Source organism: Protopterus annectens, chromosome 5.part1 (genome assembly GCF_019279795.1).
Source record: "Protopterus annectens isolate FY-2018-M chromosome 5.part1, PAN1.0, whole genome shotgun sequence".
Classification (NCBI taxonomy): domain Eukaryota; kingdom Metazoa; phylum Chordata; order Ceratodontiformes; family Protopteridae; genus Protopterus; species Protopterus annectens.
Genome location: NC_056736.1, coordinates 651805962 through 651815739, shown reverse-complemented (window position 1 = coordinate 651815739; position 9778 = coordinate 651805962).

The following is a 9778-nucleotide window of genomic DNA, read 5'->3' as shown; positions in this document are numbered from 1 at the left end:
TTCTCCTTCTGGCCTGTGACTGTTTGGCACACCAGCTTTGTGTACTATGTGTTGCATGTGCTATGTTTGGAGGTAGTGGTTGCTTGGGTGTCTGCTTTGGAGGCCTCTGTTGATGTGGTGTGTTTGTAATTAGAGCCTCCGGGAATGTTTTTCTGTGTTTATGTCTTTGGTTTGCAGTTGTGATAGGTCTATGTGAGACTGGGTTTGTGGTGTGTGTGGTTACCTTCTCCTCCTGACTAGTTTTGACAGTACTGAGTTGAGAGAGCTCAGCCTCCGGTTTGGATAAATGGTTGCATCTCTCACATATATTTGTATTTCTTGGTGGGAGGTGAGGGTTGTCTGTGTACATGGGGCAGGTGTAACATTGCCTCAAGATTCACAGATTCAACTTGTTGTAGCTGGCCTTAGTGGATTGTATGAGTGGACATATTTTATTGCCATACTACTGATCAGAGATTACTTCCCTTTTTAGGTTTGCTCTATCATGTAGTAGCTTCCTCATTCTCTTGCATGGTTTGGTAATGGCTGGGGTCCACCATGCCAGATGCCTGCGTGTATGGCATTGTGTCTTGGTTTTATTTGGGATTGCATAATCCATGCATTCCTGGCAGTGTTCATGGAATGCCTGTACAACAGGTTCTGAGGTATGGCCCATATTTTGCACCTGCACAGGGCCTTTAATGGATTCCACATCAGTTTGGAGGAGTGCAACATTTGCTTTACACATGTTTTTCACTGTGGTTTTCTGGCCAGGGACTGTGGTCAGAATGTGTATATCCGGTGTGATTATTCTATGGTCTGATCTTACCAGTGAGGGATACACTTCTCATCTTGCCATCCAGTACCCCTGTTGCTGATTATCACATCCAGTATGCTTACCCCTCTTGTGGGAGTGGTACGTTGTTCCTGGGCATTTTGGTTTATGGATTCTAGGAACCTTTGTCCTAGGGTGTTGGAGCTAGAATAATGCTCCCAGTCTATGTTTGGGTATTTTCAGTCACCCAATATAATGTGGTTTGGAGGGCTTGATATATTCATGTATTCCAACATAGGCCAAGTGCAGTTCCTGGTGTTAGGATGGTAGTCTGTAGCAGGCTATAAACTGGGAGGCAGTTTTAGCCACTGTTACTTGACCATGGCTAGTCCATGCTGCTTCTTGTTGTGGTACCAACATGGGGGTGTGGTTATCTTTGACAATCATTGCTAGTCACCCTCCTTTTGTAGCTTGTTCCATATTCTGAGGCTGTACAGCACAGTATGAGGTGTAACCTGGTAGTGTTATGCTGCTGCTGTGAGCCTTGACCCAGTTTTCTGTTACAGGACAGATATCAACATTCTCCATACTGGGAGAGTTTAGACTGCATGCATCTTGCTGTTTAGACTTCTGGCATTGGGTAGCATTACATCTAGGTTCTTATCCCTTGTGATACCTATGGAGGTGGGTTTGTGTTTTGAGCCTTACCTATTCAAGGCACGCTGTGGGTAACAACAGCCTTTGCCAGTATCCATAAGGCCAGGACTGATAGGTGCACGCCACCCGTAGCAGGTGGAGCATCATGTCATGCTCAGCATGTCATTCCAGGCTGGCACACATTGGATCCCCTTTGACTAACAGCAATACTTCAGCCAATTATTGCAATTGATCATCTCATCTTCATATTGTGGCATCATGCTTGGTGAGGGTAGGATGTTAGTCAGGGTCATCAAGTTTGCATATACTACATGGTGTTACATTGCTTAACACATGACAATCATGCCTCAGGTGGTGCTGCAGGGCTGCCTCTGTCGGATGCACATACTACACTCCCCTGTACATGTTTGAGAGCAGGTTATGTCATTTTAGGCATCCCTGTTATTATATGAGTGAGTCAGAGAGGGGTATCATTCCCAGGGTTCCTACTGAGCCAGTGTATGTGCTATGCGTTGCCTCTTTGCCAAGGCCAAGGCATACTGGGCATGCTTCCTTCTGCCTACTGGGGCAGGCTCAGGTTGTTCCTCCTCCGAGTCACGCTCTGCCTGTGATGGCCTTGGCAATGGTGGGGGGCTGTTTGGCCCGGCCCTATGCTGGTCCTGCTGCAGCTGTTTTCGCAAGATCATATTATGTAGCATAGCACATACCATGACAATTTGGGTACATGTAGTTGGTGAGTACTGCAAGGCTCCACCAGATGTGTCCAGACACCAGAACCCTGACTTGAGCAGCCCAAACACACGCTCTATTACATTATGTGTTTGTGCGTGTGCCTCATTATGGCATTCCTGTTCAGGTGTGTGTGCGTTTCTGATGGGTGTCATCAGCCACGGCTCCAGTGCATAACCTGCATCCCCCACTAGGTGTCCATGTGGGATGTCCCCATTGGCAAATGTCTGGTACAGCTGCGTCAAATGCCAGATATGGGAATCATGGTAGCTCCCAGGGCAGCCAGCACACACATTCATTATTATGCCCTGGGCATCACACATGACCTGGCAGTTGATGGAGGGGAAGCCCTTGCAGTTTATGTAGGCCCTACCCCACTCACCGGCTGGTGCTTTGATGCATATGTGCGTGCAGTCTATTGCACCCACTACCTCAGGGTATTCCGCTATTTGCTGGAAGAGACGCATATTGCTGGCCAATACCTCACGGGCATTGGGGAAATATACATGATCACCGACATGTGCTGACATGGTATCCAGGAACTGGTGCAGTACCCTGGAGGCTGATGCCTGTGATATCCCCATCATATCACCAGTTGGTCTCTGGAAGGTACCTGTTGCTAGTATTCTTAGGCCAACACATACCTTGGTTTCCACTGGGATGGGTTCCCCTCTGTTGGTTCTGTGTGTGAGGCGCGGCCTGCACAGCTCGACAATTTGCTGCAGGAGGTCTCTGTCCACTCTATAGCGCTCCTCTATCTCCAGCTCATGTAACCTATGCTAGGTGGCCCTGGGCCTGTACACTCTTCTCCGTCTCCTCACTGTGGGTTGTCTGGCACCATTTGCATTGTCACCACCCTCAGAAAGTCGCCTATGTCTCCTTATGACAGCTATGGCAGCCCCTAGCATGTCTGCTCTGAGTTAATCTTTTTCAGTTTTCACTTCTAATAGCTTACTCCTGTCTTGCAGTGTCTCTTGAGAGAAACATCCTGCACTGCTGTTTGCAGAGTTTTAAGTGCTGGGCTGGGCTATTATTCTGCCTGTGTAATTGCCTGCTTCTAATTGTTTTCACCTGCTAGCTCCAGCAGTATTCCCTGCTAGCCTCCTACTAATTCTGTTGCTTCTTTTTTCCTTTCTGTTTCCTCAGGGGGGAGCAACGCGCATACCAGCAGAAACACACTCACAGTGGCTTACACGCATGCACACATGCTTACACAGTTCAGAATCTACTTATTCGGGTTAAAACGCGCGCACACCAGTGCAAACAGTCTTACAAGTCTGCCAACAGGCTCCCACATGCTCAGTCTGCCTTACACGTGCACACACTGCCCTACTCGCGCCTCCTGGCGCGCACACGTGCGCATGCACACCCAGCAAGAAACTTTGGTGTTGGCAACAGTGTAAACCTTCCATTTCTTGACTTTCCCATGCTTATCTTGTGGCACTCCTCTTTCCATGATATGTGTCTGACATCTGTCATGTAACACTGACCTCCAATGAACTGCATTTCTTTCTGCCATTCCCCCCTGTGATGTCACCTATCTCCTACTCTGTTCCTTCCCCTTATGTAACTCTTACACTACTCAGAATGTGCTCATTTGCTATGTGACAGTGGGATTCAGTATTCTAACACTCATTTACATCAGATTGCCTACTAATGCTTAGTTACATGTATTAGACTCATCTTCCTCCCTTAGCAACCACTAAACGGTGGCCATGTTGTTTTTGGTCTGCTGGTCCCTGCATTGTAAATCCATGTATTGCACAAAACCCACATTTGTGGGTTTATAACCTTCATTTTTATGTTTTATATAGCGCAGCCCATTTGCACAGGGCTGCGCTGCATTTAAACATCGGCGCTCGCTGAAAAAAAAATATTTATTTCTCATATTTGCATCGGGGTACCTTGCCAATGGCCACATATTTGGCCACTGGCATGCTGCCTGACACATATGCACCCTTTATTTGGAGCTGACATGGCTCCATTGTGTTATTTGCAGAAACATACTCAGTTGTCAACTGAGTACATTTCTGCAGCTAACACGACTCTTACACGGGCTGGTTTGTGCTTCGTGGATCGCTAATCTACCTCATTTGCATGCCTTTCGGCTGCAAGTGAGGTGATTAGCATATCCACGCCCAGTCCGTGTAATAGACGTTTTAGCTGGTCTCTTACACGGAATTTCGGGCTGTTCCTGGATCGTGAGGGCTGCATGGAGTCTTACACTACTCTTAGACTCTGTGCAAGCCTTCGTGAATCCTGCCCCTTATTTTCTCTTTATAAATTGGACTGTGAACATTAGAGGTTACATTTTAAAAACAGTGATTTATTCAGAGCCATTGGATAAGGTCCAGTTTTTAAAAATAAGAAGGGAAATCATTTAAAAAAGTACTTGAAACTGGGAGACACCATTTCCCTGTGACTGATAAACTTAAAAGATCATGTAATCAATGTTTTTCATGTACGTTTTATTTATTTATTTATTTATTTATTTATTCATTGCTTTCTCATGTAGGTTTATTAATAATTGTCCACACTTAGACCTGAGTCATCTTGAAATGAATTATTATATTAATATCGGTACTGTGATACCAGTGACACTATGTATACCACAATATGCCTATCACATGGCAGTTTTATGCTGGAAAAAAATAGCAGACAGCTGTCCACTAGAATTTATAAGAATGTATATATTGGTTAAGAAATGGGAATAACATATCATGCCCCAGTTTTTATCTTCTTTTTCTTATAGACCATGTCAAGCTGGGACACAGGGGAACATACCTCTCAACCTCTTGGTGCAAGAAGTCTGGACAAAGCCTGAAATAACGGGAAGACAAAGACCCAAAAACAGGATCAGATTTTAAATATTGTTCTTATAAACTTAGAAAGTTGACATAATAATAAAATTTGTGTTAACATACATTTTATAAAGGATATGAAGCCTGAAAGTCAAATGTATGTCATCATTTAGTGACTTCAGTCCTCAGCTATTTGCCAGAAAACCTCAAGTTTTATGAGGAACAGACTAAAAAATATGAGGCAACAATCTGGACATTCTGTGAAAATCTGGACAGTTGAGAGGTATGCAGGGGAGGGACTATGAAAGACTGACAGAATTACATGTTACATTATTTTTTTCAATAAACATCTATATTAAATTATCACACATGACATAGGCAATCTTAGCTTAGATTGCATGCTGGCAACCCTTTTTAACAATGATATATACATATAGTAAGGAAGTATTAACACTTATCTTATAAGGTGAATCATCACCATAGCAAAACATATATAATGTCTGCTAATTGTATGAACCTAGAAACATTTTAGACAGGTGAATTTATAATGTTCCTGTAAGTCTGGATACATCTTGTTCAGCTACTCATTACACTGGTATGACACTAACAGGTCATTATTTTTGGCCAAATTTTGATTTAGATTGTGATGATATGAGGTAGTGCCATCTGTTCCAGGGAGAGTAGGGCAGTGCATGTGTAACATAAGGCAACATAGCTAGCTGGAGTTTTGTAAAGAATTTTATCTCATTTGACTATCACACTGATTTATACAGATGCTTGTGTTAAAATGTATTTGTAAAGACACTTGTGTTAGAAATGCATCAACAGTGGGTCCTGCAAGACAGAAAAAGAAATACATGTATGACAGACAGTATTATTACAACTGATTAAATGTATATGTTTTAATAGAGAATTCTGGAAGGGAAGAGGTTAATCCCAGCACAGCTAATTTTGAAAAATAGGTTGAAAATTAAATGGGTTGGTTTAGGCCATAAAGATTTTCTCTTATAGGTCTGATTGTAGCCAGACACAAAAATGTCTGGGAAAAACAGGACTAGGAATCTTACTGTATTGTCCTTAGAAGTGAACTAATTGCTACCCTGGAAGGGTGGAAGTTTATGAAATTGTTTTATAGATTTCAAATGCTGCCACAGATCTTAGCAAAGCTCTGGGTGTGTATTGTACCTGAGGCAGGTGACCATATGCGATGTCATTCTATAACCAGCATTGAAATTATTTTTTAGACATTAGTAAGAAATATTCCAGAACTCTCACAGCCGCACTTTGTTTTTCAGAACTTGACAGGAAAGAGCTCTCACAGATATCTCATACAACCTCACACCTCATCTTGCCTTGCTGTAGTAAGTAGCTCAGCACTCATCATCTTGCCTTGTTGTAGTAAATAACTTAACTAGGGAACATTAATTCTTTAGTCAGTCAGGAAAATATAGTGAGATTAGATAAGTATTGCTTTTCTGCTTCTGTGTGAATCTATCAAACTGTGTTATCTTTTTATATCTTGTGATTTAAACTCTGGTGTTTATTGTAACTAGATATTCAGTATTCTCATGTTTTCTATTTTATTATTTATTATTAAATATTCTATACATTTCACTGTGGTTGGTCTTTTAGATAATAATTTGAATGTCTTAAATTATGCTTATTTTAGTGACACTGTGGCCACTCCTGAAAACCTTGTTGCTTTGGCCAAACTCTACCGTTTGTATTGGTATTAATTTTACTCAATATAATTGGGTACCCTTGTAAGAGCCTTACAGTAGCTGACTGGTGGCAGCAGAATTACCTAACAGCTGGTAAATCTCTGCCAGCTTTTCCCAGGTTTTTGTGTGTGTGTGTGTGTGTGTGTGTGTGTGTGCGTGTGTGTGTGTGTGTGTGTGTGTGTGTGTGTGTGTGTGTGTGTGTGTGTGTGTGTGTGTGTGTGTGTGTGTGTGTGTGTAAATAAAATATCCAAGTGTGTGTGTGTCAGCTACTTGGAACACAGACATAGAACTCCAAAGTGGTCAGTGTGGAGTCTTGTTTGGGGCCTGGAGAGAGACAGATTCCAGCCCCAGGTCCAGGGGATGCTCCCTGTGTGCTCTTAAGGGGAATTGTGCTTGGTGCAGAGAGATGCATCTGAAAATACTGTGTGTATCCATTTTTGTTCTTAGTGGCCATCTCTCACAGGTGTCAGTGGAAAGGATTGAGGATCCATGAATACTGTCCCAGAGTAGGGACAGTCACATAGTTTATCAGTTGTGGAAAATACAAGACATAAGATATTAGACAGTTATTGCTCCTTGGTGACCTGCCATACATGTCTCTTCAAAAAATGGAGTCATTTGACAATTTGTCCATTTGGACTTGCGAGACAGGGGCAAACTGCCAAAATATAACATAGAGGAGGTATTAATTAGTGATGTTAACATGATGGCTGAGTATAAAAAAACCTGGAAAAATGTAAATACTTATTTAAACTTGTTAAAATTTTATGAAGTAAGCAAGACTCAGAGGCATGGAAATAAAGCAAGAGAAAATGAAGGATACAATACTGAGCAGGAAAAATGTGGTCAGAAATCCTGCACAAACTGAAATTGATTTTAACTTAAGTAATATTAATGAGAATGTAAATACTGAAGAATATGCTGGTGCAAACAGTAACTTGATCACACTGAACATTACTCCCCTGCATTCTGAGATTACCTGAAGTATGAAAAAGTGAAGAAGAAGGGGAATAAAGACTAGTAACTGAGAGAAGTAAGTAAACCAAGGAATTCTAAAAGCAGAGACTGAGGGGGGCTAAAGATACTCTAAGTATAGGACAACTTGAAATGATAGGGGACTCAGTGTTGAGGTGTCTTTAACACTACCTACAGATTTAAACCTCATGTTATGGGGATTGCTTTGATTGGCTGTTTGATGAATGACATTAAGAAAGAAATTACCAAGCTTCTGATTGGTGAGCAGTACTACACAGACATACTTATTTTTGGTGGGCCCTGCGGCCTTTTGTAACATCTCAGTGACCAGTTGGTGAGAGGAGCATGTGGGCCCTTTGGCAATATATAATGTGTGTCCCTTATATGCTGCACTAGTCCAGTCCAGACTGATCCATATAACTAAGCCATGAAATAGTTATCTATGTCAAGCATTTCCATGGTATTACACCTGACATTTCACATGCTGTAAGCTCTTAGCAAACTGATTCCTGTAGTCCAGGGTACAAGGTTTGATTCCTTACACCTCTGTTTGTGTGACTTTCATCAAATCACTTAACCAGACAGTGGTCCCAGGTCACTCCCTGAAAAGGGATACTTATGTCCAGTGGGCTTACCTTAAAATAGAATCCTGATCAGCCAAGCTCTAATAAGAAGTCCTAGATCAAATGTGCTTCCACAACCACTTTATTTCCCTATAACAGCTGTGCACAAAAGGATGTCAGATATAGCTGTCCAGTCAAATATGCTGTAGCAGTGATATGTGCTGCAAATATCTTTTTTTTTCCTGGACCAGCATATACATTTCAGTTGCTCAACAAGCTGTGCTTAGTTACACACCTGTCACAGGTGGATTTCTTTCTTTCTCCTATTGCTTATATCCTTAAGATGTGTAGCAACATGTTCACTATTATAGCTTTATCTGTCTGTGGCTAGTATGTTAGTAGGAGGATCTAATGAATTCTCCTTACAGATGAAAGCAGTCACTTGGTGCTTACTGAACCTGAATGACCTACTGGTTTCATTACAAGCTGAATTACTTCTCCAATGTGTACCTTCTATAATATTTTGATTTTTTGAAGCACAGCAGTTATGATATCCAACTTTTTTGTTATTGGGTTAAGCTTAATCAGCACTCCGTGTAATGATCTTTCTGAGATTTCATAATCTGGGAATAACTTACCGGCTGTATGAGTGCAGAAGTGCCTAAATATCAATATAAGTTGTGTATGAATCACATTTTAATGCATGGGTTGTATACCTGTATTTCTCACTCAAAAGATATTGCCAGAAAATAGATATAAGAAAAAAACACTTTTATTAGATTAAGCAGTTGCATTCCATAAATCACATTTGTTCATATTCTCGTCCTACTATTTTTCTGTGTGCTATAGTAGAGGAGAACTGTTTCTTGTTGTAACCTGTTACAACTCTTGAATTAATATTTATACCTAACGGGTATGATAGCTTTAGTACATTAATATGCAGCATATTCATAGTAGCAAAACAAAAGAAAGCAACATATGACACATAAATTCCCCCTTTTAAATCTGCATTCAGTAATACAACACTTGAAACTTGGGTTACCACCCATCCCACTTTATGCAGGGCAGTTCATATTTGAGCAGTTGTGTCCATAAAAAATAAATAAATAAATAAATGAAAAATAGCAAATGCCCTAAGATTTGTAGTTCAAAGTTTCCTTAAATAGTTGCACAAAACAAGTATTTTCTATCTGAAAACTTTAATATGATATGAATCAAAAGAACAGCTCAAATTGTATAAGACCGCACTTTTATTTTGGCAAACAGAGAAGACCGTTCCTTTGTATTTCTTGGGGCTATTGTTTGTCCTGCAAAATCTTATATTTTCATAAAAAAGTCCTACTTTGCACAACTGAGGAGGTGGCAACCCTTCTGAAATTAATTATTTTTATATGAAAGAATATGTTCCATGTATGTTTCATAAAATAGCTGCCATTTGCTTATCAGAATTTCTGTACTAAATGTTGAACTTTCCTAGTCAACATTTGCTTTAGCATTGTAAAATTATTTATATAGCTGCATAAACTGCATCAGCAAATATTCTAAGTTTAAAATTCTATTCTATGTCTGTATTGATTA